Genomic DNA, 27295 nt, shown 5'->3' on the forward strand with positions numbered 1-27295 from the left:
CAGCGACGAGGCCGACGACAATGGGACCAAGACCGGGACCAAGACCGGGACCAGGTCTGGACACATGACCAGAGGACAGTCCGATCCCACTGGACCACTGGGAAAGAGTAAGCAGCTCCAACTCCAGTTTCAGATCCTGGAAACAAAACTGGTGGAGTCACAAGCACGACTCCGAAAAAGGAAGATTTTAACAAAAGTATTTTAATAAAAAAAGTGGGTTTAACAAAAAGCGCTCCAAAGGAGGATTTATAATACTAACAAGAACAGCTGAAAAGGAAAAAATCTGAGAAGGAATTTGTATGAAAGAAAAAGAACAAAAATGGAGCAAATAATGACAAAAATGAACAAAACTGAACAGAAATCACAAAATAATGAAAAAAAAATTAACCAAACCGATATGTGCAAATGTCATAACTAGTTAGAGACACAACTAATTAACAAGAAATTCAAACAGGTTGTAGAAATCCACTGGATTTTGTCCAAATGAATCTAAAGACTGGAGGGTTCTGCAGCTGGAGGGTTCAAATTCAAACTGTCTGAACTATTAGGGTCCAAATACACAAAGAAACTAGAAAAGCACTCAGAGAGCACAGACCTCCACCAAGACAGATCTGCCCCCAACCACCAAAATTTATCATTTCTTCCTTGGGTATCAGTATCAACATTTCCAGAAAACTTCATGAAAATCCATCCATAACTTTTTGAGTTATGTTGCTAACAAACACACAAACAAACAAACACACAAAACAAACACACCAACAAACAAACACACAAACAAACACCAACCAACAAACACACAAACAAAAAACACACCAACAAAAAAACCACAAACAAACATGCAAACACTCAAAGCACAGTGATCACACTACCTCTTGGCGGAGGTCATAATTTAGTCCTACTTTGAGCTTTGTAAATGATAGAACAAAAGTTAAATTACGAAAGTGGCGTTGGTTGCTATTGTAAGCAGAAGTCACTGACCTAATCACAGAGACGACTGTCTGACCAATCAGTGGTCTGCAGTGTTTACACAGTGTCACCTTTAGTATCTGGTCCTGGAACCTCAGCAGAGGTGAGACCGAAAAACTAGTACCAGGTACCAGATTCCGGGTCCTTTTTCGTAATGGAAACGCAAAAAGACTGAGTCGAGTCGAGCCGATACCGCATCGTGGAAACAGGGCAATTGTGTCCTCAAACCAACATGGTGGACTTCCTGTTGGGTTTCTGGACTGAAGTCGACCTGGTTCAGTGTGTCCGGGTCAAACCTCAGGCAGTGGTGGAATTCATGACGTTATGGTTACTGAGTACTTTCCGATCCAACGATTTGAGAAGTTTTAGTGTCAAACGACTTTAGTTGACTCTGAGCAGAGCGGAGGTCCCTCCAGTTAATTGTCAGTGGCTGAAAATGTCCGATTAGAACCAGCTGAGACCGACGCCGACATTTAACACTGACAAACAAACTGAACTGACCGAAGTTCAGCAGTAAAAGCTGCTGATGTGACACTGACTAGTTGTTTATTCCAGTTCAGATAAAATCCCGGCGGTCATCAGATCTGTTTCTAATGTTTAGGACCTCTGCTTTTGAAGGTCCAGTTCAGCTCAGATCCTCAGAGGTTCTGGACGTCTGGGGTGGACATTCAGAGGACTCTGATGGACACTGGTCCTCCTCAGTGTTGGACTCCAGACTCTCAGACGAGTCTAATGTTGTTCTAATCTTGTTTGTCTCTGAGTTTATGTCATTTCAGCACCGCAGACCTGGTGTTCAACACAACTAACCTGTAATCAGTCTGAGTCACAGTCTGCAGAGGACAGTCATGTCTGAGTCCAGAGGTCAACCAAGAGTGGACAGAGTGGACATGTGGACAGAGTGGACAAGTGGACAGAGTGGACATGTGGACAAGTGGACAGAGTGGACATGTGGACAGAGTGGACAAGTGGACATGTGGACAGAGTGGACATGTGGACAGAGTGGAGAGAGTGGACAGAGTGGACAGAGTGGACAAGTGGACATGTGGACAGAGTGGACAGAGTGGACATGTGGACAGAGTGGACAGAGTGGACATGTGGACAGAGTGGACAGAGTGGACATGTGGACAGAGTGGACATGTGGACAGAGTGGACAAGTGGACATGTGGACAGAGTGGACATGTGGACAGAGTGGACAGAGTGGACAAGTGGACATGTGGACAGAGTGGACAGAGTGGACATGTGGACAGAGTGGACAGAGTGGACATGTGGACAGAGTGGACATGTGGACAAGTGGACAGAGTGGACATGTGGACAGAGTGGACAAGTGGACATGTGGACAGAGTGGACATGTGGACAGAGTGGAGAGAGTGGACAGAGTGGACATGTGGACAGAGTGGACATGTGGACAGAGTGGACAGAGTGGACAAGTGGACATGTGGACAGAGTGGACATGTGGACAGAGTGGACAAGTGGACATGTGGACAGAGTGGACATGTGGACAGAGTGGACAGAGTGGACAAGTGGACAGAGTGGACATGTGGACAGAGTGGAGAGAGTGGACAAGTGGACAGAGTGGACATGTGGACAGAGTGGACAAGTGGACATGTGGACAGAGTGGACATGTGGACAGAGTGGAGAGAGTGGACAGAGTGGACAGAGTGGACATGTGGACAGAGTGGACAGAGTGGACAAGTGGACATGTGGACAGAGTGGACAGAGTGGACAAGTGGACAGAGTGGACATGTGGACAGAGTGGAGAGAGTGGACAAGTGGACAGAGTGGACATGTGGACAGAGTGGACATGTGGACAGAGTGGACATGTGGTGGGATGACTGGCTTCACTTTGGCTAACCGCCTTAAGTGAAAAAAGCTTGACTTCACGTCTGCCTTTACATGAATCTGAAGGTTCAAGTCCGGGTCCATCTGAACACCCAGGGTTCTGATAACTGGCCTGTTGTACTGAGCCAAAGAACCCACATTTACTGGGGAGACTCCAGTTACTTCTCTTAAGACATTTCCAGTTATTCACATTTTTTGTGAAATTATACTTTGTGTTAGTGTAAATACATAAAAATATTTGCATTTACACAGAGAAACATTTACAGTTGTCATTATTTCTCTGTTATTCTGTTCGTATTAGACTGGTCCTGCCCACTGCAGACTGAACTGGTCTGAATGTGGAACTGAACTAAAAGGATTGGTCAGATTTTAGTGTAAATTTTGCATTTCACAAATTCATTCCAAGGGCCGGACTGGACCCTTTGGGGGGCCGGATTTGGCCCCCGGGACGCATGTTTAAGACCTGTGCCACAGACAGACACACAGACACACAGACAGACACACACACACACACACACCAGACAGACACACAGACAGACACACAGACAGACACACACACACACACAGACAGACAGACACACACACACACACACAGACAGACAGACAGACACACACACACACACACACACACACACAGACAGACACACAGACAGACACACACACACACACACACACACAGACAGACAGACACAGACAGACACAACACACACAGACAGACACACACACACACACACACACACACACAGACAGACACAGACCACAGACACACACAGACAGACCACACACACACAGACACACACACAGACGTATGAACAGTTTATAGACTCACAGCTGTAGAACTGTTGGTGTTGTTGTTTCCTTGGTGTCCACCAGAGGGCGGTGTTTCCACCTGTGACAGTGGGACATCCATTTGAACACTGCCTCCTCCTCTCTCCTCCTCTCTCCTCCTCTTCCTTCTCAGCCCACAGCATTTCGTCTCCTCCTGCTCCTCCTGCTCCTCCTTCCTCTCCTGCTCCTCCTGCTGCTCCTCCTCATGCCTTCCGGTTGGAGACCTACCTGACGGAGCCTCGGCGTCCAGAGACCAGGAGGCTTCGCTCTTATTCGTCTCCTCCAGACACCGGACAGAGATGCTCCTCCTCCACCTGTCTGCCTCTGATGATGGCCCCGCCTCTTCCTGTGTCCCCGTCACTTCCTGTCGGCAGCTTGGTGAGTGTTGTCATCTGCCAGGTTTATTTTAGAGTCCAGACCAGGACCCAGTACTTCAACTGTTTATTTAATATGGAATATGTGTTTATGTGTAAAAATATGAATAAGTAAGTAATTAAATTTTATTTATAGAGCACTTTTCACAGTCACAAAGTGCTTTACAGTGTGAAATACAAATAAACAGTACAAATAAAATACAATTAAAAACAGTTAAAATATGATAAATACATAAAGTGTCATCAGTCTGTGGTGGTCCTGGGTCAGGTGGGAAATTCAAACGCCTGTTTGAACAGGAGGGTTTTAGGTGTTTTTTCAAACTCTCTCCAGAGTCCATGGACCGTAGGTGCAGAGGCAGCTCATTCCACAGACGTGGTCCACAGCTTTAACAGACCTGTCGGCCTGTGTGCTAGAACAGGTGTGTGGAACCATCAGCAGGTGCTGTTCTGCAGACCTCAGGCTACGAGCCCAGCTGTAGGGCTGGATCAGGGCAGTAGTGTATGCAGGGGCCTGGACATGTAGGGCCTGGAAAGTTAGCACCAGAATTTAAAATGAAAACGATCTAGAACAGGAGCCAGTGGAGAGATTTAAGGATGGGAGTGATGTGGGTTCTCCTGTTTGTGCGGGTCAGGAGCCTGGCAGCAGAGTTCTGGACAAACTGTAGACGGGCCAGCTCCTTCTGTTTAAACATGTAAACAGGCTGTTGCAGTAGTCTAAGCCAGAAGAACAAAAGCGTGAACGATCATCTGGAGCTCATTTATGGACACCATAGATCTGAGTTTGGAGATGTTGCGTAGTTGGAAGAAACAGTTCTTCACTAGGTGTTTGGAGTAGAATTCTAAAGACATGTCCTGGTCAAAGATGACACCCAGCTTCCTCAGTTTGGTCTTTACCGAGGAACTCAGGTCTCCAAGGTGATGTTTGATCCCTGGGATTGCACTGTCCAGGCAATGATGAGGGTCTGTTTGCTGGAGTTCAGCTGGAGGCTGTTCTCATTTAGCCACTGCTTCAGCTCTGACAAGCAGATGATTAAGGAACTCAGTTTGTGTGGTTCAGAGGAGTTAAAGGAGCAGTACATCTGGATGTCATCTGTGAATAGATGATAGGAGACATCACTGTACTGTCGGATAATGTGGCCAAGTGGGAGGACATAGAGTAAGAATAGGACTGGTCCCAGGACAGAGCCTTGGGGCACACCACACAGTAGATCCGCTGAGTCAGATTGGAAGTTGTTTATTGACACAGTGAAGCTTCTGCCGGTCAGGTAAGAGGAGAACCAGTCTAGCACATGACCTGACATCCCTACCAGGTCCCTCAGTCTCTCAGTCATTATGGGATGGTCCACTGTGTCAAAGGCCGAGGACAGATCTAGCAGGACCAAGACCGTGGATTTCCCAGAGTCGGCCTCCATCAGGATGTCACTAGACACTTTTAATAGTGCGGTGTGGAGGTGGAAGGAAAAGACGAAACAGCGTGTAGTCTCAGCGGAGTTTATTTTGTTAGACAAAAGGTTCCTCTCTCTACCACAGGCCTTTTTTAGAAAACTCCCGCCTCTCTCTTCCGGAAACACACCCTTCACAATAAAATGGGTTTTGTGTGTGAGATAACCAAAACTGTGCCGCCACATAGGCCCCCCCAGAACACACAAAACAGCACACTAGGAAGAACCCCACAAAAACGAGGTATACACCAGCAGTGCAAAACATTAAACATTAAGTATACCTCCTAGGCATTCTAACCGCCCTTCCCCGACGGCTACATTTCACAGGCCCAGGAGGTGAGGCAGGGGAAGGCAAAGGTGCAACAACAGGTGTAGAGTCAGGTGGGCAGCGAGCGTTGGGTGGACGGCCCCGGCGAGCAGGACAAGCCAGCTGAACCTCCTCATCCACGAGCACATGCGCGGGCTTCAAACGATCCAATGAAACCCGGTCCCGGCTTGACCCCAGTTCGACCAAAAAGAACTTCGGCCCAACTTCCAGCACGCGAAAGGGGCCGTCATAAGGAGCCTGAAGTGGGGAGCGGTGCGCGTCATGACGGATAAAAACATACTTGGCCGTCATGAGGTCCTTTGGGACGTATGACTGAGGAAGGCAGTGATGCACAGCAACAGGCGAGAAAATATCAGCCTCACCCCGAACACCGGGCTTGCCAACCACACTAGAACCTGCACCAGGAACACTGGCGAGGAACTCCCCCGGGACCCTCAAAGTCTGACCCAGGACCAACTGAGCGGAGGAAGTGTGCAAATCCTCTTTGGGAGCGGAGCGCAGGCCCAGCAACACCCATGGCAGCCTGTCCACCCAGTTACTGTCCACCAGAGACGCACGGAGGGCAGCTTTCATAGAATGATGAAACCGCTTGCAGAGTCCATTGGCCTGCGGGTGGTATGCAGTGGTCCGGTGAAGGTTAACCCCCAAGGTCTTAGCTACCGTGTTCCACAGATCAGAGGTAAATTGCGGGCCCCTATCAGATGTGAGGTCCGAAGGAACACCAAACCGGGACACCCATGAATAGAGAAAAGCACGGGCCACCTCAGAGGAAGCGGTAGACGTCAGGGGAACCGCCTCAGGCCAGCGTGTAGTTCTGTCCACCATAGTAAGGAGGTGGGTAAAACCATGGGACGGGGGAAGAGGACCCACCAAATCCACATGAACATGGTCAAAACGTCTCTCAGGAATGGGAAAAAACTGTAAAGGGGCTTTCACATGACATTGCACCTTTGAACGCTGGCACGCCACACATGTAGAGGCCCAAGCCCTAATGTCCCTCCTGAGGCCCGGCCACACAAACTTGGCACCCACCAACTTAACGGAAGCCTTTACCCCCGGGTGCGACAGGGAGTGAACAGCATCAAAAACCCTGCGGCGCCAAATAGCAGGAACCAAAGGCCGCGGATCGCCCAAAGAAACGTCACATAGAAGGGTCGCTCCAGAGTCTTGAAATGCGACATCCTCTAACTGTAAACTAGAACTGGACATCCTCAGGGCCTGCACCTCCGAGTCCGCAAGCTGGTCAGCAGCCATTTCTGCATAGTCCATCCCCAAATGAACTGTGGCAACCTGAGCCCGAGAGAGACAGTCCGCCACAAGATTAGTCTTTCCGGCAACGTGACGAATGTCCGTGGAAAACTCGGAAATGGCTGAAAGATGCCGTTGCTGCCGCGCTGACCATGGTTCAGAGGTCTTAGCCATAGCAAAAGTAAGGGGTTTGTGGTCAACAAAGGCGGTGAAGTCTCGACCCTCCAGGAGGAAACGAAAATGGCGCGTGGCCAGAAAAAGGGCCAACAGTTCTCTGTCAAAAGTACTATACTTTCTCTCCGACTCACGTAACTTCTTACTGAAAAAGGCAAGGGGCTGCCAGGCCCCCTCCATCCACTGCTCGCAAACCACCCCGACTGCATAATCAGACGCATCTGTGGTCAAGGCGACGGGCGCTGTAGGGTCGGGGTGGGCCAATAGAGCAGCATTGGCGAGCGCAGACTTCGCTTTCTCAAACGCCCTTGACCTCTCGGGGGTCCATTCTACATCCTGGTTACCCTTTCTGCCCTTTAAAGCATTGTATAGAGGGTGCATTGTGTGGGCAGCCCGCGGGATAAAACGGTTGTAAAAGTTGACCATGCCCAAAAACTCCTGCAGGGACTTCACAGAGAGGGAGAGGACGGAAACGCAGAAATGGCATCCACCTTGGAAGGGAGTGGCTTGGCCCCCTGGCGTGACACACTGTGGCCCAGGAACTCAATGTCCGAAAGCCCAAACTGACACTTAGCAGGATTGACAATAAGTCCGTGCTCAGAGAGGCGCTCAAACAGTAGGCGGAGATGAGACATGTGCTCCTCGACAGAGGCGCTCGCCACCAGTATATCATCCAGATACACGAACAGAAAGGGCATATCTCGCAACACAGAGTCCATAAGTCGCTGAAAGGTCTGCGCTGCACCCTTCAGGCCAAACGGCATCCTCAAGAACTCGAACAGCCCAAAAGGAGTGATGACAGCAGTTTTGGGGACATCTTGAGGATGGACTGGGACCTGGTGGTAGCCTCTCACCAAATCAACTTTAGAAAAAATGACAGCCCTTGCCAAATGGACCGAAAAATCCTGGATGTGGGGGACCGGGTACCTGTCATTAGCAGTAGCATTATTGAGGCGCCGGAAATCCCCACAAGGGCGCCAACCTCCATCTGACTTAGGCACCATATGCAGGGGTGAAGACCATGGGCTGTTTGAGCGGCGCACAATGCCCAGCCGCTCCATGCTGGCAAACTCCTCCTTTGCAATGGCTAGCTTAGCAGCATCCAACCTACGTGCGCGCAAAAACTGGCGGGCCTACGGTAGGAATATAATGTTCCACCCCATGCTTGGCCACGGTGGCTGAAAACGTGGGGACAGAGAGGGCGGGAAACTCAGAGAGGAGACGCTGGTACATGTCCCCCATTGCCAGCATGTTAGCGAGAAGCGGGCCCGCCTTCCCCAGGGTACATGGGTAAGAACTAAAAGACAGAGCATCGATCAAACACCTGTTAGATACATCCACTAACAGCCTGTAAGCACACAAAAAATCCGCACCAGAATAGGGACGGAAACTGAGGCTACAACAAACTCCCAACTAAACTCGCGCCCATTAAAACACACAGTCATAAACCTGGTGCCAAAGGTGCGGATGGGGGTGCCGGTTTGCCGCATCCAGTCGAGGGTCCATGCTCGTGTCCCAAAGTGTCCGCTGAGAAGGGGGAACGATGCTCCGCTGCGCTCCCGAATCCACGAGGAAACGTCGATCCGAAGCGCGTGTCTCAATGAAAAGCAGCCTCTCGTTGTTGCCGGTGCACGCAGCTGCTAACGAGCTCCGGCTCTTTCGTTTTCCGGCGGTCGAAAGGAACACGGTGGATACAGCGTCGAGCCTTTACTCCGAAGCGGGCTGGTGGTAAAAGCACAGACTGCCCTCTCTTTTCTGGCGCTCGGTGATTTGCAGCCACATCCACAAGGGTTCGTCAACGCTGGACCTCCAGGCAACAGGGAATGCACCGAAAACTGTCGGGATGCAAGCAGCAGTCTGTCTGCCTCCTCAGCCAGACCCCTGTAATCTTTAGGGCGGAATAGGGGAGAGTTGGCAGGGCTGTACGCACAGGAGGCGGCGAGTGGCGCAGGAACAGGTGGGTGAAAGGAACGAAGCATCAACCGAGCCAAGTAGAGCTAGCATATTCTCCATCAGTTCTGAAGGTTTGCGTCTCTAAACCCCGACAAAGACAGCAGGCGATCAGCTCGCTCGATGTCCGAGAGCTTGCTACCGTTGCAGTAACTCTTTCTTCAGCGCTCCATACTTGTCAGCTGCCGGTGGGTCCCGAAGTAGAGACATCAACCTGCGCGTCAGTGGCGGTCCAAAGCCGCGACGACGTGAAAGTACTTTGTGTCGTCCGTGGGTTATTCCACGCAGATGAAACTGCGCCTCCACATGCTGAAACCAGGGCTCCGGATCATGCTGCCAAAAGTCCGGTAGTCTCCCGTAGTAGCGAAAACAGCGGGTGCGGCTGCAGCGGTGGTAGAAGGAGGTGCTCGGCTAGACATAGTTTAAACGTCGGGGTCACCAATGTGGAGGTGGAGGAAAAGACGAACAGCGTGTAGTCTCAGAGGAGTTTATTTTGTTAGACAAAAGGTTCCTCTCTCTACCACAGGCCTTTTATTAGAAAACTCCGCCTCTCCTTCCGGAAACACACCCTTCACAATAAAATGGGTTTTGTGGTGAGATAACCAAAACTGTGCCGCCACAGCGGTTGTGTTGAGTGGCGTGTCTAAACCCAGACTGAAAGTGTCATAGATCTGGTGTTGTCTGCAGAGAAAAGCTGTCAGTTGTTTAGACCACTGCCTTCTCAGGATTTTGGCCAATAGGGGGAGCTTTGAAATGGGCCCTGTAGCTTTTGAAGTCTGTGGGGTCCAGTGTGTTTTCTTTAGTTTAGGTTCTATGATGCCTGTTGAAGGAGCTGGGAAACAAACCAGTTGAGAGCGACAGGTTAAAAAACTTTGTGACCATGTCAATAGTGTCAAAGACCCGACAAGGAGCTTATGGGGGAGGAGGTCTGCAGAGTTGGAGGAGGGTTTCGTTTTGGATAAAAGTGCTGAGATGTCCTCCAGTGTCCACAGGGTCGAAGGAGGACCAGGTTTGCAGAGGGGATCAGATAGGGTCAGACGGCCAGAGGGTGGTGGGATATGGGGTTTAATATCCCTGATCTTGTCTGTGAAGAAGTTTAGGAAGTCATTGCTGTCAGCTTTACAGAGCACGGGGGGGGGGGGCAGGCAGGGGACACACTGGACTGGACTGTGTCCCAGATTACTTTGGGGTTTTTCTTGTTTGTGGCTATAAGTTTGTGGAAGTAGCTGGATCTTGCCTCCTTAATCATTTTATTTAATGAGGGTTATGAGATCTTTCAGGTGTAACCTGTGTACTTCCAACTGGGTTGATTTCCAAAGCACGCTCAGTTTTGCGACAAGTTCTCCTTAGGTTTAAAATGTTTTCATTTATCCAGGGACAAGACCATGTGACATTGGTTTTTCAGGGGAACCACCTGGTCCAGATAGAGCTGCAGTGTGTGGAGAAGCATGGGTAAACTCATCAACCACCAGACCACTCATTAAGAACGACGGGGGTTAAACAGGGCACGAGAGAACCTGGGCTGTGGACTCTGATAATCCTCCCTCTTGGCCCTTCTAGGAGCAGGCTGGGGCTCAAGAGGCACACATAAGTCAGAAACCACACCACAGTGGTCACTTAGTGGACATCCTCAACACACACATCTGTGACGTGTTGTGAATAAACAAATACTGAAGAAATCCATCAGTATCTGTTCTTTACCTTTAGGATTTACTGCTTTAACTAAGATCAGATCAGATCAGATTAGATTAGATTAGATCAGATCAGTCAATCCACTGACGTGTACGTATCAAAATCGGTCCTGGACCACCTGAGTCAACCTGGACCACCTGAGTCCACTGGTCCAGAACTCCTCATCTGTTGTGAAAACACCCAAATATAACAAAATAAAGTTCATAATCAAGTTTTAGCGGAAACAAAACATAAAAATGTATTGGATAGATTATGATGAATCATTAAAACACAGTTTGTATCCTGATGAATTCAGTTTATTCATGATGTTGAATCAAAGCAGGTTCTGAAAACAAGTCTGCATGTTTAGAACCACATGGTGTCACAGAACAGAGACACAAGGACAGATGGATCTGTGTCACTGAACAGATCCAACTGTCCTGATGAAAATAAAAGAAGGAAGGTCAAAGGTCAAACAGAGGGTGGGGGGGGGGCAGACAAAAAACTCACTTTATCTGTAGTTTTTCTGTCAAACTGGTCTTGAACCTGTGAATGAGTCCGTCCCCAGTCCAGATGGAGGACAGTGTCTACATATGTGGGACATGGTCTCATTGTGGACAGGGTTTTGGTTTTGGTCTGCCAGACTTGATGGTCTGGGTTTACCTGGTTCTGGTCTCGTTGTGGACACCGGGTCTGTGTGTGGGACATGGTCTCAGTACCTGTCCCCCCGTCCTCCGTGGACCATAGTCTTAGTCCCTGTCCCCCCTGGACCACAGTCTCAGTCCCTGTCCCTGTCCCCCTAGACCCTGTCTCAGTCCCTGTCCCCCCTGTCTCCCCTGGACCACAGCCTCAGTCCCTGTCCCCCCTAGACCCTGTCTCAGTCCCTGTCCCCCTGGACCCTGTCTCAGTCCCTGTCCCCCTGTCCCCCCTGGACCCTGTCTCAGTCCCTGTCCCCCCTGTCCCCCCCTGTCCCCCCTGGACCCTGTCTCAGTCCCTGTCCCCCCTGTCCCCCCTGGACCCTGTCTCAGTCCTTCCGTCCCTCCATCCTCAGTCGCCTCTTATTGTGAAAGGCTACTTCCGGTTAGCCTGTTAGCCGGTCCTCCGGAGGACAGCGGGCATCCTCCCTCAGTTCAGCGGCACCCCGGGGCGTCACGGGCGGACAGAGAAACGGACGGAGCCGCGGAGGCGAACCGGTCCCGGTTATCCGTCCGGGGTTGTCCAGCAGCGGGGGCGGACACACCGAACAGGGGAGTCCATGGACGGGGTAGGTGTTAGCATCTGCATCCGCTTCATCCATCCACCACCGGGGACCCCCAGACCCGGACGATCCGGATCACATCAGGATCTGGGTCCGGATGACCCGGACGAAGGGACAGGTTAGACCACCGGGACCGGATGATGAATGAGCCGTTAGAATCAACCGGCAACGACACGGGTACCAGAGCAGGACCAGGACCAGATCAGGACCAGGACCAGGATGAGACCAGGACCAGAACCAGGATGAGATCAGGACCAGAACCCAGGACCAGATCAGGGCCAGAACAGGACCCAGAACCAGGATGAGATCAGGACTAGACCAGAATCAGGACCAAATCAGGACTAGACCAGAACCCGGACCAGATCAGGACCAAATCAAGATCCTATCAGGACTAGAACAAGGACCGATTCAGGACCAGATCAGGATGAGCAGATCAGACATCAGGACCAGATCAGGACTAGACCAGAATCAGGACCAGATTAGGACATGTAGGACAGAGCTGGACCAGAACCACAACCAGACCTGGACCTTCTGTTAGACCAGGATTAAATGCAGATTTAAAATAAAACTATGAAAACAGAAAACACCATGAACGTTCACAAATGAAATCATGAAAATAACAGTCATATTTATTTGTCTTATTTGAAGTCGTAAACAACTGAAAATGCATAAATATAGAAAAAAAAAGATTAAATAATGTCAAAAACAACAAAACTAATGATATAAAATGTGTAGAATCTGAGTTTACAACATATAAATAAATAAACCTCAATATAAGACAGTTTGTAATTGATCATATTATTATATTATTATTATTATTATTATTTTCATTAATTTTGTATTTAATGTGTTAAACATTATTTAGATTTTTTTTTTTCATCAAAGTGATGGAACAGATTGTTTAATAGCTAATGTTTGATGATCAGTGTTTGTAGCTGCAGATAAACAGATGATTATGATATTATTTTTAGATTAAATTTTGTTTAAATGTTGGGGTTTTCGTGTGTAAAATCTACAGATTCAGTTTGTTTTCTGTGTGAAGTTCATTTATGTGAAACCTGCTTTTATTGGACACTTTTTATTTGGGGTAAAGTCTGTGGACTCCACCTACCTTTTTATTTGAACAACATATTAAATCTATAAAAGGAAGATCGCAAAGTCAACGGCAATCTTGTATAAGTTCAGAAATCTACTGCACTGTAAGGCACTGCGTAGAATTTACTGTTTACTTCTATGTTCTGTTGTGTGGGGGGGTGGGTCTGGACGTATTAAACAACTGTAAATACTAGAGTCCTCCTACAAAAAGCAGCCACATGTGTATAATGATAAGGCCGATTACTATGAACATACAAATGAATGTTTATGAAATCCCACATTATGAAATTAAAGATGTGGTTAACATAAAATAATGCAAATAATGTATAAAGCCAAATTAACGTGACCCCTGTCTGTTGTACAAAGGTTCTTCTCAACACATGAGTCTAATAGAGATGGAACCAGATGAAAAGTCGTATCAGGGTTATTGTGACCAAAATTATCACAGTTATCATTATTATCACAGTATGTTGAAATTTGCTCAAAATGTTCAAAAGTACTGATACACACACTGAAGAAAGAATTAACAAGTTGTATTTTAAAAAAAGAAAAAGAAAAAACTACAAAAAACAAATATAATACAGTCCCACTGTCCCTTCTGTGTCAGAAACATTCACATATTAACCCTTAGTGGTCTGAGTCTATTCTGTCTGTTTTTCCAGTCCTTTTGATTTTGGCCTTTATATACTATAGAAACAAATGTTTACTATACCCATGTTTGGATCTGTTTTTTCAGCAAACTTCATCTATATCATCTGTCTATTATTTTTTTCACTTTAACTACTATAAAAACATAAAAGGACAGAAAACACACAAAATATATAAAAATCTGATGTGAAAAATGTATATAATTTATTGCATAAATAACACACAGATGCTTAACGAACGGTTTTGAAAGACTTAAAAGTGACTATTGGTTCAAATATTAGGTACAGAAATTAAAATTGTAATAAATTCAAAACTCTACTCAAATATTTGACATAAAAGCAGATCTTTCCATAGGGTTTATTTCCCCTAAAAGTACAGTAATCAAACACAGTTATCATGAGAATTAGAATTTAACGCTAATACTAACCGTCTGTGATTTTACTGCCGTTTATTGTTTATACCGGTAATCGTTACATCCCTAAAGTCTAATATGATTTGTGAGATGGTTGTAAATGTGTTGAACAAAAAGCAAGAAAAGAGACTAAAAGTAGATGTGTATCTGTTGTAGGAGTTTCAACTATTTATTTTATTAATTGTATTTATTAATTATTTTGAACATGCAAAGAAACAAAATAAAACAAAACGAAGCAAGTTAAGACAAAAAAAAAACATTTAAATGAACAGAATCTATCTTCAGCACATACAAGTCTGAACTTTGCAAAAGGAGTAGGAAGAAGAAGAAGAAACTGATGTAATCCAACCCCTCAGTGCTTTGACACCTTTATCACTAACTGAATACAAGAATCAAACTACACCATTTTCCTAATTTTAGCATCGAACTGTAACAAATCCATCCTGCAGTATCTGAATTCTCCACACCAGTCTGTTCATGTCAGTGCAGTCATACAAACAGACTCAACAGTTCCACAGTTTTCTTCAATAATTCCAGCAGATTTATCAGTTCAACATCATCCACAAACAAACAGAACTCACTGTCATTATTAAATACTGGACCTCACAAGAATCAATTCTTTATATCTTTTTTCAAACTGAATTCTGTTTGATGTTTGTTTGATCTCCACACAGTTTTCCTCCACAGATGGTCGTACAGAAACTTTTGAACCTAATGCGTACTTTATGGATCTGTAAATCAAATTTTCCCTGTAAATCATAGCCTCCCTCTCTTTCACTAAACATTTCTTGAATATTACCCGACAGTAAACTCTGGAATGAGTCCAGCGTGGATTTAAGACTGGAGCTCGTTTTTGATATTTAAAAAAACGGTACCAAGGGCAATTTTTGAAGGAAACAACTGTTAAGATCTAATAAGTAAAAGAAACAGGGAAAATTCTGTTCAATTACAGATTTTTTTTACAGTGTAGGTTTGGAGTGTGGACACTGGTTGGATGTGATGAATAAAGGATTTCATCATCATCATCATCATCATCATCGTCATCGTCATCATCATGTGACTGAGGAGAAAAAACAGGACTTTGGAGGAAATAATGAAAATAATGAACCCTTTTTCCTGTAGTTGTTGTAGTTTTGAAGGTTCTTTGTGCTCTAACTGTGAGGCTTTAGCGGTCGGTGGATGTTCACTGATGTCTGTTTGTTGTGGTTTTCAGGTGGAGGTCACAGACGACATGTCGGAGCAGACGGATCCTGACGAAGCCGGTGAGTCCCGCCATCTGTCTGTACACTCACAGTCAGTACGCAGGCTTTTATTTTGAAAAACCTGCAGCTGTCACCGTCGGTCAAACCTCCGCCTCCCAGAATGCTTTGCGGCGTTCAACACCTGGCAGACGGAGCCGCCGGCTGTCGTCGCGGCAACAGACAGAGATTATAAACGTTCAGAGAGGAGAGGGAGAATCAGCTGTTTGGACCCGGGCCATGACCCGGCAGGTTTTCAGGAAGTGCATGAAGACCAAACCGTCCAATCAGAGGCGGCGGAGACACCTGGCAGAACCTCTGCAGAGACACAGTGTTTTAGTTTCATTTATTTATTATTTATTATTTGCACATCACAAAACAGCAAAAAAACAACAACACCATTCAAACAAGTAGCATCATTGTGCAGGAGAGGATAGAAGCCCAAGAAGACTATTTCTATGAACGCCTCCACTGGAAATGAACAATGCACAAGAAAAAAAGAAAGAAGAATTAAAAATACAATATAAATGAATTAATAAACTAAAGAAAAAACAATAAAAATGAAAATCACATCACAAATCATCAAATACAAATCAAATGATCTGCAGCCGCTTACATTTTTCATGAACTCCAGTCCTTTTCAGATGTTTTTAAACAGTGATAAAGTAGATGTGGATTGAAGTTCAGGTCGTAGAGCACAGGTGTCAAACATGCGGCCCGGGGGCCAAAACCGGCCCGCCAAAGGGTCCAGTCTGACCCACGAGATGAATTTACAAAGTGCAAAATGCAAAAATTACTCTGAAGATATGAACAGTCAAGAGCATCAAACTCAAAAATAACAGCAGAATAACCTAGAAATAATAACTCCAAATTTTCTTTCTTGGTTTATGTGAGAAAAATAATATTGACATTATGCTGAAAAATAATGGCAATGTCTTTGATTTCATTGCAAAGAACATTAAATTCTGATAGCCTTTAACAATAAAGTGTCAATATCCTGAACAAATATGAACAACCTGGAATGTCTAAAGAAAAATCAGTGTAATTTTAACAATCTTCTGCCTGTTTTGTGTCTTGGTAGATCTGATCTGTAACGCATATGTAGAAATCAAATGAGGCAGAATATTTGATCAAACTGTACTTATTTTCTTCAGAAATTTCAGTTTTTTCCAGTTATTCACATCTTTTTTGTTTTGGATAGAATAGTTTCATCCTTTAATGTTATCTTTTTTGCACTAAAAATTGAGTTTTCATTATTTCATGGGTTCTTCTGTTCTTATTTGACTGGTCCGGCCCACTGCAGATCAAATCAGGCTGGAATGTGGAACCTGAAAAGAACAGGAGTGTGACAGCCGTGTATTACCGGGCTTTGCAAAAGTTCTGTTACACTCGGTTTCCTGATCTTCAGAGACGTTTACATGTCGGAGTGAAAAATTCCATTAAAACAAACTGAAAGTTCTACCTTATAGGCAGGTGTCATTAATACAAATTGTTTCGCCGGTGAAGTTGTATCAAGATGGAAGTCAAAAGAGTTGAGATATCTGCTCTCCTTCGTGCTGGCAACAACAAGTCTGACATAGCCAAACAGCTGAACATTGGCCGGATGACCGTCCACAGTCGCGGAGAGGCTCAAGAATGGTGCAGACCTGAAAGCTCGACCACGATCAGGCAGACCTCGAGTGTCAAGCGTTCGGTGGTGGAAAGGCCTTGAAAGCAATCCGACGCTTAAAATGACTGAGTTCGCAAAGAAAAGAAGATCTCGGTGGCCACAGTGTCCAGGGCTGTCAAGGAGGAAGGTGGCAAGAGCTTAAGGTGTGTACCAAGGCCTCTGCTAACCAACCGTAGCGAGAACAACGCCAGGAGCGTAGTCGTCGCCATCTTAACGACTTAAAGAGCCATGGCAATCGAGTTCTGATTTTTCTGATGAAAAGACCTTCACAGTCGATCCAGTCATCAATAGCAGAACGATCGTGTGGTCAGCTTCAGCCAGGATGTCTCCACAGTCCGATACGTGTCTGCGACCAAGCACCCAGCCTCTGTGATGATGCTCGGCGTTGTGGCTTCAAATGGTTCAAGACTGGCTACAGGCTCAACGCAGCCGACTACAGGGACATCTTGGCCACAAAAGTCCTGCCGTGGGTGAAAAAAAGAACTATGTCTTCCAGCAGGATGGTGCACCAGCCCACACTGCCAAGGCTGTGCAAGAGTGGTTAGGGTCCAACTTGAGTTTCTGGCCGAAAGGACATGTGGCCACCGCCAGTCACTGACCTTCAACCCCATCGACTGCAGCGTGTGGGGCGCACGTTGAGGGTACGGCCTGCAAGGTCCTGGCACAGTAGTGTCGAGGAGCTCTAGACTTCCGTCAACCGTGTGTGGGCAGGAATGAAGAGGACTAGTCCGCAAGGCGTGCACAGGCCTTCAGGTCTCGTCTGGAGCGTTGTGATTGCAGCCGAGGGTGGCCACATTTCTGATTAATATTATCATTAACACTATATATTGAACTATTTGGAAATAAAAAATTATCTTATTGCACCAAAAAATCTTTGTGTTCATTTTCGTGAATGTCTCAACAAGTGTAACAGAACTTTTGCAAAGCCCGGTAGGCTGTGTGTGGAACTGAACTAATGAGTTTGACAGCCCTGGTATACATGGACTTCACAGGTGTCAAACATGCGGCCCGGGGGCCAAATCCGGCCCTCCAAAGGGTCCAGGGGATGATTTGTGAAATGCAAAATTACACTAAGAAATTAACAGTCCTTTTAGTTCAGGTTCCACATTCAGCCCAATTCAACCTCAGATGGGTCACAAATCAGTCAAATATTACACAATAACCTATAAATACTCATAACTCCAAGTTTTTCTCTTTGTAAATGTAAATATTTCATGTATTACACTAAAACAAAATGTAATTTCGCAAAAAATGTGAATAACCTGAAAGGTTTTAAGAGAAGTCAGTACAATTTTACCAATATTCTGTCTGTTATTAAATGTTGTGTGTGTTTGTAGATCCACTGTGATCTGTACGTTCTACTGCACATGTGGAAATGAGAAACGGAGGCAGAATAGTGTTCACATTACACTGATTTTTTCAGTTTGTTCAAGTTATTCACAATGTTCACAATTCACAATCAGACTTTTTGGTCCTGTTGATCAGACTAAACATCTGAAAACACATTAGACACATGTTGTTTCTGTGATGATGATGTTTATTTGTTTGTTACTTGTTTGTTTGTTTATTTGGCAGCTCCAGAGGAGTCGGAGAGAGACATCTACATGAGATTCATGAAATGTCACAAATGTTACGACATCATCCCGACAAGTTCCAAACTGGTGGTGTTCGACACGACGCTACAGGTCCCATGGACAAACAAACACAAACAAACAAAAACAAACAAACACAAGCAAACAAACACAAAAACAAACAAACACAGACTAACAAACAAATACATTAGCAAGTAAATACACAAATTAACAAATAAACACACACGTTAACAATCAAGCACATTAACAAACACATTAACAAATACACATGTTAACAAACAAACACATTAACAAACAAACACACATGTTAACAAACAAACACATTAACAAACAAACACACGTGTTAACAACAAACACATTAACAAATAAACAAATACAAAAACAAATAAACACATTAACAAACAAACACACACATTAACAAATAAACACAAAAAACAAACAATAAACAAATGCATAAACAGATGAACACATAAACAAACATATAAACAAACAAGCACAAATAAGCAAACAAACATGTATGCAGATAACAGAGTAAACATGTCTGTTTGTTTGTTTGTTGTTTGTTCAGGTGAAAAAGGCGTTCTTTGCTTTGGTGGCAAATGGAGTGAGAGCTGCACACTGTGGAGAGAGCAAGAAGCAAAGCTTGTGGTAAGAGCAGTATTTGTTATTATTATTATAGTACGGTGTTCATCTGTAACAAACAAAGACACAAACAAATAAAAGGAATGAATGAAAACAGGAAGTCAAAGAACAAATGGATAAAAGAAGGGAACACAGAAACAGTTGGTTTATTCCAGCTCTAAATGTAAAGTGTCATGACATAAACGAGTGTTCTGATGTAAATAAATGTGACTGACTGAAATGAAGATATGAAGGAATGGAAAGAACCAACACAGGACACGAAGAAAAGATGAAGGACACCTAGAGATGGACAGAACCAGGAGGATTCTGGACCACATGGGACCTGGTGGAACTCCTCAGACGGTTCTGTAGGAGAACATGATCAGAACAGGGTGGGGGTGTGTTGAAGGTCTGGTAATGTGTGTGTGTGTGGTGTGTGTGTGTGTGTGTGTGTGTGTGTGTTTTCAGGATGCTGACCATCACGACTTCATCAACATCCTGACCCGCTACTACAAATCCCCCATGGTAAGAACCACACACTCCGACTGATGATGTCACTGCTGCTAGGATGGAACCATATGAACATTTCATATCATGGTTATTGTGACCAAAATTATCACAGTTATCATTATTATCGCAGTATTGTTTCCTCTGTCAGGAGGTATTGTGATCGCTATGCTTTGTGTGTTTGTTTGTTTGTTTGTTTGTTACCAAGATAACTCAAAAAGTTATGGTCGGATTTTCATGAAATTTTCAGGAAATGTTGATACTGACACAAGGACAGAAGGATTAAATTTTGGTGGTGATGGGGGGGGCAGATCTGTCTTGGTGGAGGTCTGCGTTCTCCAAGTGCTTTCTCTTGTTGAACTGATGCTCAAAATGTTCAAAAAGTACTACTACACACACTGAAGTAATTTAACCAAGTTGTTTTTTGAAAAATAAATAAATAAATAAAATAATAGTCCCAGTGTCCCTTCTGTGTCAGAAACATTCCAATATTAACCCTTAGTGGTCTGAGTCTATTTTGTCTGTTTTTCAGTCCTTTTGATTTGGCCTTTATATACTATATAAACAAATGTTTACTATACCCATGTTTGGATCTGTTTTTTCAGCACAACTTCATCTGTATAATCTGTCTATTATTTTTTCATTTTAACCTACTATAAAAACACAAAAGGACAAAAAACACACAAAAAATATAAAATCCAATTTGAAAAACATATATACTTGTGCCTTATATTAAAACAAAAACAATAAAAACAAAAAATAAAGTACAAAAAAAAAGAAAAATGTATATAATTTATTGCATAAATAACACACAGATGTTTAACGAACCTTTTCACAGACTTTAAAAGTGAATACTGGTTCAAATATTAGGTATAGAAAATTTAAATTGTAAAAAATTCAAACTCTACTCAAATATTTGACATAAAGCAGATCTGTACAGAGGGTTTTTTCCCCTAAAAGTGCAGTAATCAAACACAGTTATCATGAGAATAGAATTTAAATGGTAATACTAACCGTCTGTGATTTTACCGCCGTTTATGGTTAACCGGTAACCGTTACATCCCTACTGCTGAATCATCCTTCTGAACCCTGTCCCTGTTCCAGGTCCGATCTACGAACTGGAGGAACACATAAGATCGAGTCATGGAGAGGTGAAGCCCCCGTCCGTCCACTCACATGATTCACACAGTTCAGTTCAGTCTGGATTCAGTTGACCTAATGCCAGACCCTGTTCTGTGGGCAGAGCTGTACCTGCAGGAGGACCTTCAAACCCCTGGTCCACATCTCACCGGATGCCAGGGTAGGACCCGCTCCAACCAGGACCCGGTCCACAGTCCAGGTCCAGTCCCATAGTCCAGGTCCAGTTCCCACAGTCCAGACACCAGAGGCCAGACCCAGTCCCACAGTCCAGATCCAGAAGCCACAGTTTCAGGTCTAGTCCTACAGTCCAGACCCAGACCAAGCTACATCTTGATAATTTATGACAGCTAGAAATAAACTGAAGGACAGGAGGAAACATGAGAGGAGGAGGAGGAGGAAGGGGGGGGGGGGGGGGGGGGGGGGAGGAGAAAGGGAGGCTGCAGTTAGAACAGGTTAGATCTAGGCCATGTTTGAATCCAGGTTCAGGTTCAGCAGATCTAGAACAAAGAAGGATGGACAATAGAAATGTACTCAGAGTTGACTGACCTTTGACCTCTGGTGCACGACCTTTGACCTCTGATGTATGACCTTTGACCTCTCTGTGTGCAGCATATTGACGCCGTGTATTCGCTGATAAAGAATAAGATCCATCGTCTTCCTGTTATCGACCCGGTCAGCGGCAACGCCCTGTACATCCTGACGCACAAGAGGATCCTCAAGTTCCTGCAGCTGTTTGTACGTCAGCCATGTAATTAACACCTGGAGCATGTTCAGGTGACCTTTGACCTGTCCTGTTTGTGTCCAGGTGACCTCTGACCCCTCCTGTTTGTCTTCAGGTGTGTGAGATGCCCATGCCTGCCTTCATGAAACAGACTCTGGAGGAACTGGGCGTCGGAACGTACTCGAACATCGCCTACATCCACCCGGACACGCCCCTCATAACGGCTCTGTCCGTCTTCACTCATCGCCGTGTTTCTGCGCTGCCTGTGGTCGACCACAACGGTAACCCGTAGCAACCGCAATGTGATGTATTAAACGATGTCATGTGATCAGAGGGTGTGGTATGTGACAGGTGACAGTTGTGTGTTCACAGGTAAAGTGGTGGACATCTACTCCAAGTTTGACGTCATTGTGAGTAAACCCGCGTCCTCACCGTCCTCGCCGATGTTTCGGACTGATCGAATCCGTGTATCATTCGTTCATTTGTTTTTTCAATTTAAAAACCAAAAATCAAAACACAAAAAAACACTCATTTTTTATTTTTTTCATTTCAAAACCACAATGAAAAATGGATAACGGTTCATTTTTTCCATTTCCCAATTTTGTGCTCAAATGAAAAAATGGGAAAAATGGAAAAAAAACGCATAACGACCGTTTCATCCGATTTTGTTCTTTTCAATATAGTTCAGTTTTCTGACCCGGAAGTACTCGTTACTAGGGAAAAAATAAACAAATGAATTTCCCACATTAATGAGATACTGTTTTCTGAAAAACTATAAATTCGGCTCTGTTTTTCTGAATTATTTAATTCAGATTCTTAAATTAATAATTCATTTTAATTAATTATTAATTATTATGATAATTTTTTGTGTGAATGCAATACGCTTCCGTACGTATCAAACAGCTGCTTAATTACAGCAAAATATTCCTCCAGTCCGGCCAGGATTCCGTGTGTTTATTTTTTCCCTAGTAACGGCTACTTCCAGGTCAGACAGCTGAACTGTACTGAAAAGAGCAAAATCGGATGAAACAGTCGTTATGCGTTTTTTTCATTTTTCATTTGAGCACAAAATGGGGAAATGGAAAAACAAAGCGTTATCAGTTTTTCATCGTGGTTTTGAAAATGAAAAACAAAACAATGAGTGGTTTTTTGTGGTTTTTGATTTTTGGTTTTAAATTGAAAAACGAACGAACAAATGACAGACGGATTTGATCGGACTGGGGCCGACCGTGTCATCGCTCTGTGTGTTTCAGAATCTGGCGGCAGAGAAGACCTACAACAACCTGGACGTGACGGTGACGCAGGCGCTCAGACACAGGTCGCAGTACTTTGAAGGAGTCATGAAGTGCAACAAACTGGAAACCTTGGAGACCATCGTGGACCGCATCGTGAAGGCCGAGGTAGGACCAAAAATCCAGCGGGTTCGGTTTGAGTTTTTTCTGGTCGTTTTCAGGTTTTATTTAACGGTAATAACCTGGTGGTGTTCAGGTTCACAGGTTGGTTGTGGTCGACGAGGAGGCTCGGATCATCGGCATCGTGTCGCTGTCTGACATCCTGCAGGCGCTGGTCCTCACCCCCGCAGGTACGTAAACACTGTAGTCCTCTGTTAGGTCCTCATACGTTCTCCAAACAGATCGACTGTTCTGACACCGTTGCAACTAGGGATGGGAATCGAGAACCAGTTCTTTTGAGAACTGGATCCCAGTAGCTCAATTCCTTGGAATCGTTTGCCTGCTTAACGGCTCACATGTGCTCACAGCTCTTCTGTGTCTGTGTTCATATTAAATCAGTCTCAGTGAATCCAAAGTTCCTTTGTGTTGGTAAATGACAGTTGTTCAAATGGACAGGATTTCAGTTCTGTTCAACATGTTGATGCTCATATGAACTATGTTTTCAGCTCCAAAATGAACCATTTCAGCACAATTAATGCTATATTTTCATGTCACAAATGCACAAGTTCTATTTGAACTGAACTGAGCTGAAAAACAAATCTTCTCTTCTTTTGGATTCCCCAGTTTTTCTTCCCAGATTCTCTCCTCCATATCACATGTTTTATTTGTACAGGTTCAATCTGGAGTATGGTGCTGATCCATCCTGCTTCTGTTCCACCAATACATACATGAAGAATGGCACACAGCACTGTTTACATCAACACTTTTACAATAAGAAGCATTTTTAGACACAAAGAACAATTCTAGATTGTTCTTTCCTCTTTAGTCTGATGCTAAACTATCCAATAAATAATAGTGCTCCTAGTTTTTGCACAGGGATCATTAGTGTAAACGCTGACATGGCTGCAGAGCATCAGTATGATGGGATCCACAACAACCATGTCACATCCGTCCACTGACACATTTAGTGTTTTTGTGTCAGCTGGGATTGTTTTAGATCCACAATAGCAACATTTATGAAGAAGAGCACAATTAGCAATAGGAAGTCTAGAAGTTTATTCCTAATAAAGTACTGGGACTGACCAGAGCATCATGGGTAATGTCACGTCCGTCCACCAGCAAAAGTTTTCACATACATGTGCTATTCCAAATCCAATATTTATGAAAATAGAGCTTCTACTGTCAGAGAATATCAGTAGTCTGTGCACAAATGGATTAGCATTATTTACACACACTTCTGTGACTGTAGGACAACTGTTCTGGACACAAATGGACACTCATTTGACCCCCGAAGGACATTTTAGTCATCAGTCATTCTACTTATCGATTCTGCGCATGTGCGATGACGTCACACGTACGCTACATTGTTTTGGTCAGAACGTAGCCAACATGGTGTAGAGGCAGAAACGCTCTAAATCACAGGTGTCAAACATGCGGCCCGGGGGCCAAAACCGGCCCACGAAGGGTCCAGTCCAGCCCACAGGATGAATTTGCAAAGTGCAAGTTAGGCCATCAAACTCAAAAATAATCTCATAATAACCTAGAAATAATGACAACACCAATTTTTCTCTTTGATTTAGTGCAAAAAATATTAAACTATGAAAATATTTACATTTACAAACTATCCTGTAACAATAAAATGTGAATAACCTGAACAAATATGAGCAACCTGAAATGTCTGAAGAAAGTGAAGTTCAATTTTAACAATATTCTTCCTGTTATTAAATGTTTTGTATCTTTGTAGATCTGATCTGTAATGCATATGTATGAATGAAAAGTCTAGGCAGAATATTGATAAAATTGTACTTATAGTACTTAACAAATGCCATTTTTTTTCTGATTATTCACATCCTTTTTGTTTGGATATAATTGAAATTTGTTTTTTGCACTAAAACAATTTGTAGTTGTCATTATTTACTGGTCATCATGTTATTATTTTATTGGTCCGGCCCAGATAATATTTAGTTCAGTCCTCTGCTACTTGGTCACTGTAGAACAGGGGTGGGAAACATGCGTCCCAGGGGCCAAATGCAGCCCAGCAAAGGTTCCAGTCCGGCCCCTGGGAGGAATTTATAAAGTGCAAAAATTCCACCGTCTTGAATTAAATTAAGTACATTTAATATATTTTTTAGCTTGAATTAAGGAAAAAATGTTGAATTAAGCAAAAAAAAAAAAATCTTAAAATAAGTAAAAAAAAAAAAAAAAAAAAATTGAAATTAGCCAAAAAAAAAAAAAATCTTGAATTAAGTAAGAAAAAATCTTGAATTATTAAGGAAAAAAAAACAAAATCTTAAATTAGGCAAAAAAAAAAAAATCTTGAATTAAGCCAAAAAAATTCTTGAATTGTCAAAAAAAAATCTTGAATTAACAACTTCAAATGTTTGTGTTTGTTTTAGTGCAAAAAAAATCACATTAAATTGTGAAACTCTTTCCATTTCCAAACTCTCCTGTACCAATAAAATGTGACTAACCTGAACAAATGTGTCCAACCTGAAATGTCTGTATTAAATTCAGTCCAGTTTGAACTCTTTTCTTCCTGTTCCTCAGTGTTTAGTGTCTTTGCAGATCTGATCCAGAATGCACATGGACTAATGAGAAGTGGAGGAAGAAGACTGAGAAAATTACACTGATTTATCTGAAGAAATGTCCGTTTTTTCAGGTTATTCACGTCTGTTTTGTTTGGAGAGTTTCTAAAAGTATTTTCATACTTTAATGTTTTTTTCTCTCAGACACAGACCTAAATGTGCAGTTGTCATTCTTTCTGGGTTCTTCTGTTCTTCTTTTCCTGGTTGGGTCCACTGCAGATCAGATCAGACTGAATGTGGAACCTAAAGAACAGGAGTTTAGAACCCTGGTTTAGAACCTGATCCTGTTTTACTGGATCTGGTCTTCAGTCGTGTCCAGGACCTGATCCTGAATCTGAACCCCCACTGTGTCTCTGCAGGTCTAGGTCGGAAGGAGAGTCTGCCTTCTCAGCCCACAGTTTTGGACTCAGTAGAACCAGAACCTGAAGGTGATCCTGGTCCGGCTCAGGAACAGGAACCGGACCAGGAACCAGATGAGAAACTGGTCCCATTACAGGACCAGAACCAGGTAGAGGGTCCAGAAGCAGACACTGAAGCTGAACCTGGACCAGAAGAGGAAAAGGACCAGCAACCAGACCAAGACCAGGAACAGGACCAGGACCGGGAGCAGGAAGTGGAGCAGGAGCAGGTAAAGGAGGGAGTAGAACCAGAGACTCCAGGTGAACCGGAACCAGAACCAGATCCAAGTCCAGATGTGGACCCAGACCCGGACCCAGACACCTGCCAACAGGGGGCGTTGGAGACCGGAGACGCAGAGGACGGACCGACAGAGACAGATGGACGACAGGAAGAGGAGGAGCCTGGGGACGCAGAGGAGGGAGGAGTCACCATAGAAGAGGAGGAGGAGCCTGGGAAAGAGGAGGCGGAGCTCAAAGATGAGGAGGAGGTGCCAGAGGAGGTGGGTGGAGCCGAGTCCATCCAAGGCCACGAGTCAGAGGAGGTGAAGGAGGAGGAGCCAGCGGACGGGGCGGAGTCTACAGGCTGATTCAGGACTGGCCGACTGACTCTGAAGGAGGAGGTGCTGGTGGATGATTGACATGTGCAGGAGCCAATCAGGAATCTGTGATGTTTGTGCTTTTTATCTCAGAGGATGATTTAACAACACTGTAGTTACACTATAAAAAACATTTAATTTAATAAAAAAAAACTATAGTTACACTGTAAAAACACATTTAATTTATTTAAAAAATGTAGTTACACTGTAAAAACACATTTAATTTAATAAAACACTATAGTTACAATGTAAAAACACATTTAATTTAATTAAAAAAAACTATAGTTACACTGTAAAAACATTTAATTTAATAAAAACCGTAGTTACACTGTAAAAACACATTTAATTTATTAAAAAAAACTATAGTTACACTGTAAAAACACATTTAACTTAATACAAACTATAGTTACACTGTAAAAACAGCTTTAATTTAATAAAATAACTATAGCTACACTGTAAAAACACATTTAATTTAATAAAAAAAAAACTACAGTTACACTGTAAAACACATTTAATAAAAACTATAGTTACACTGTAAAAACACATTTAATTTAATTTAATAAAAACTATAGTTACACTGTAAAAACATGCTGTAAAAATCCAT

The 27295-nt window shown here is 44.0% G+C and overlaps 1 pseudogene; it reads left to right on the forward strand.

Annotated features, from left to right (window-relative positions):
- On the forward strand, window positions 1-26864 carry LOC115411403 (5'-AMP-activated protein kinase subunit gamma-2-like; annotated as a pseudogene).
- The last annotated feature ends 431 nt before the right edge of the window (window positions 26865-27295 follow it).

This window comes from Sphaeramia orbicularis, chromosome 20 (genome assembly GCF_902148855.1).
Source record: "Sphaeramia orbicularis chromosome 20, fSphaOr1.1, whole genome shotgun sequence".
Lineage (NCBI taxonomy): Eukaryota > Metazoa > Chordata > Actinopteri > Kurtiformes > Apogonidae > Sphaeramia > Sphaeramia orbicularis.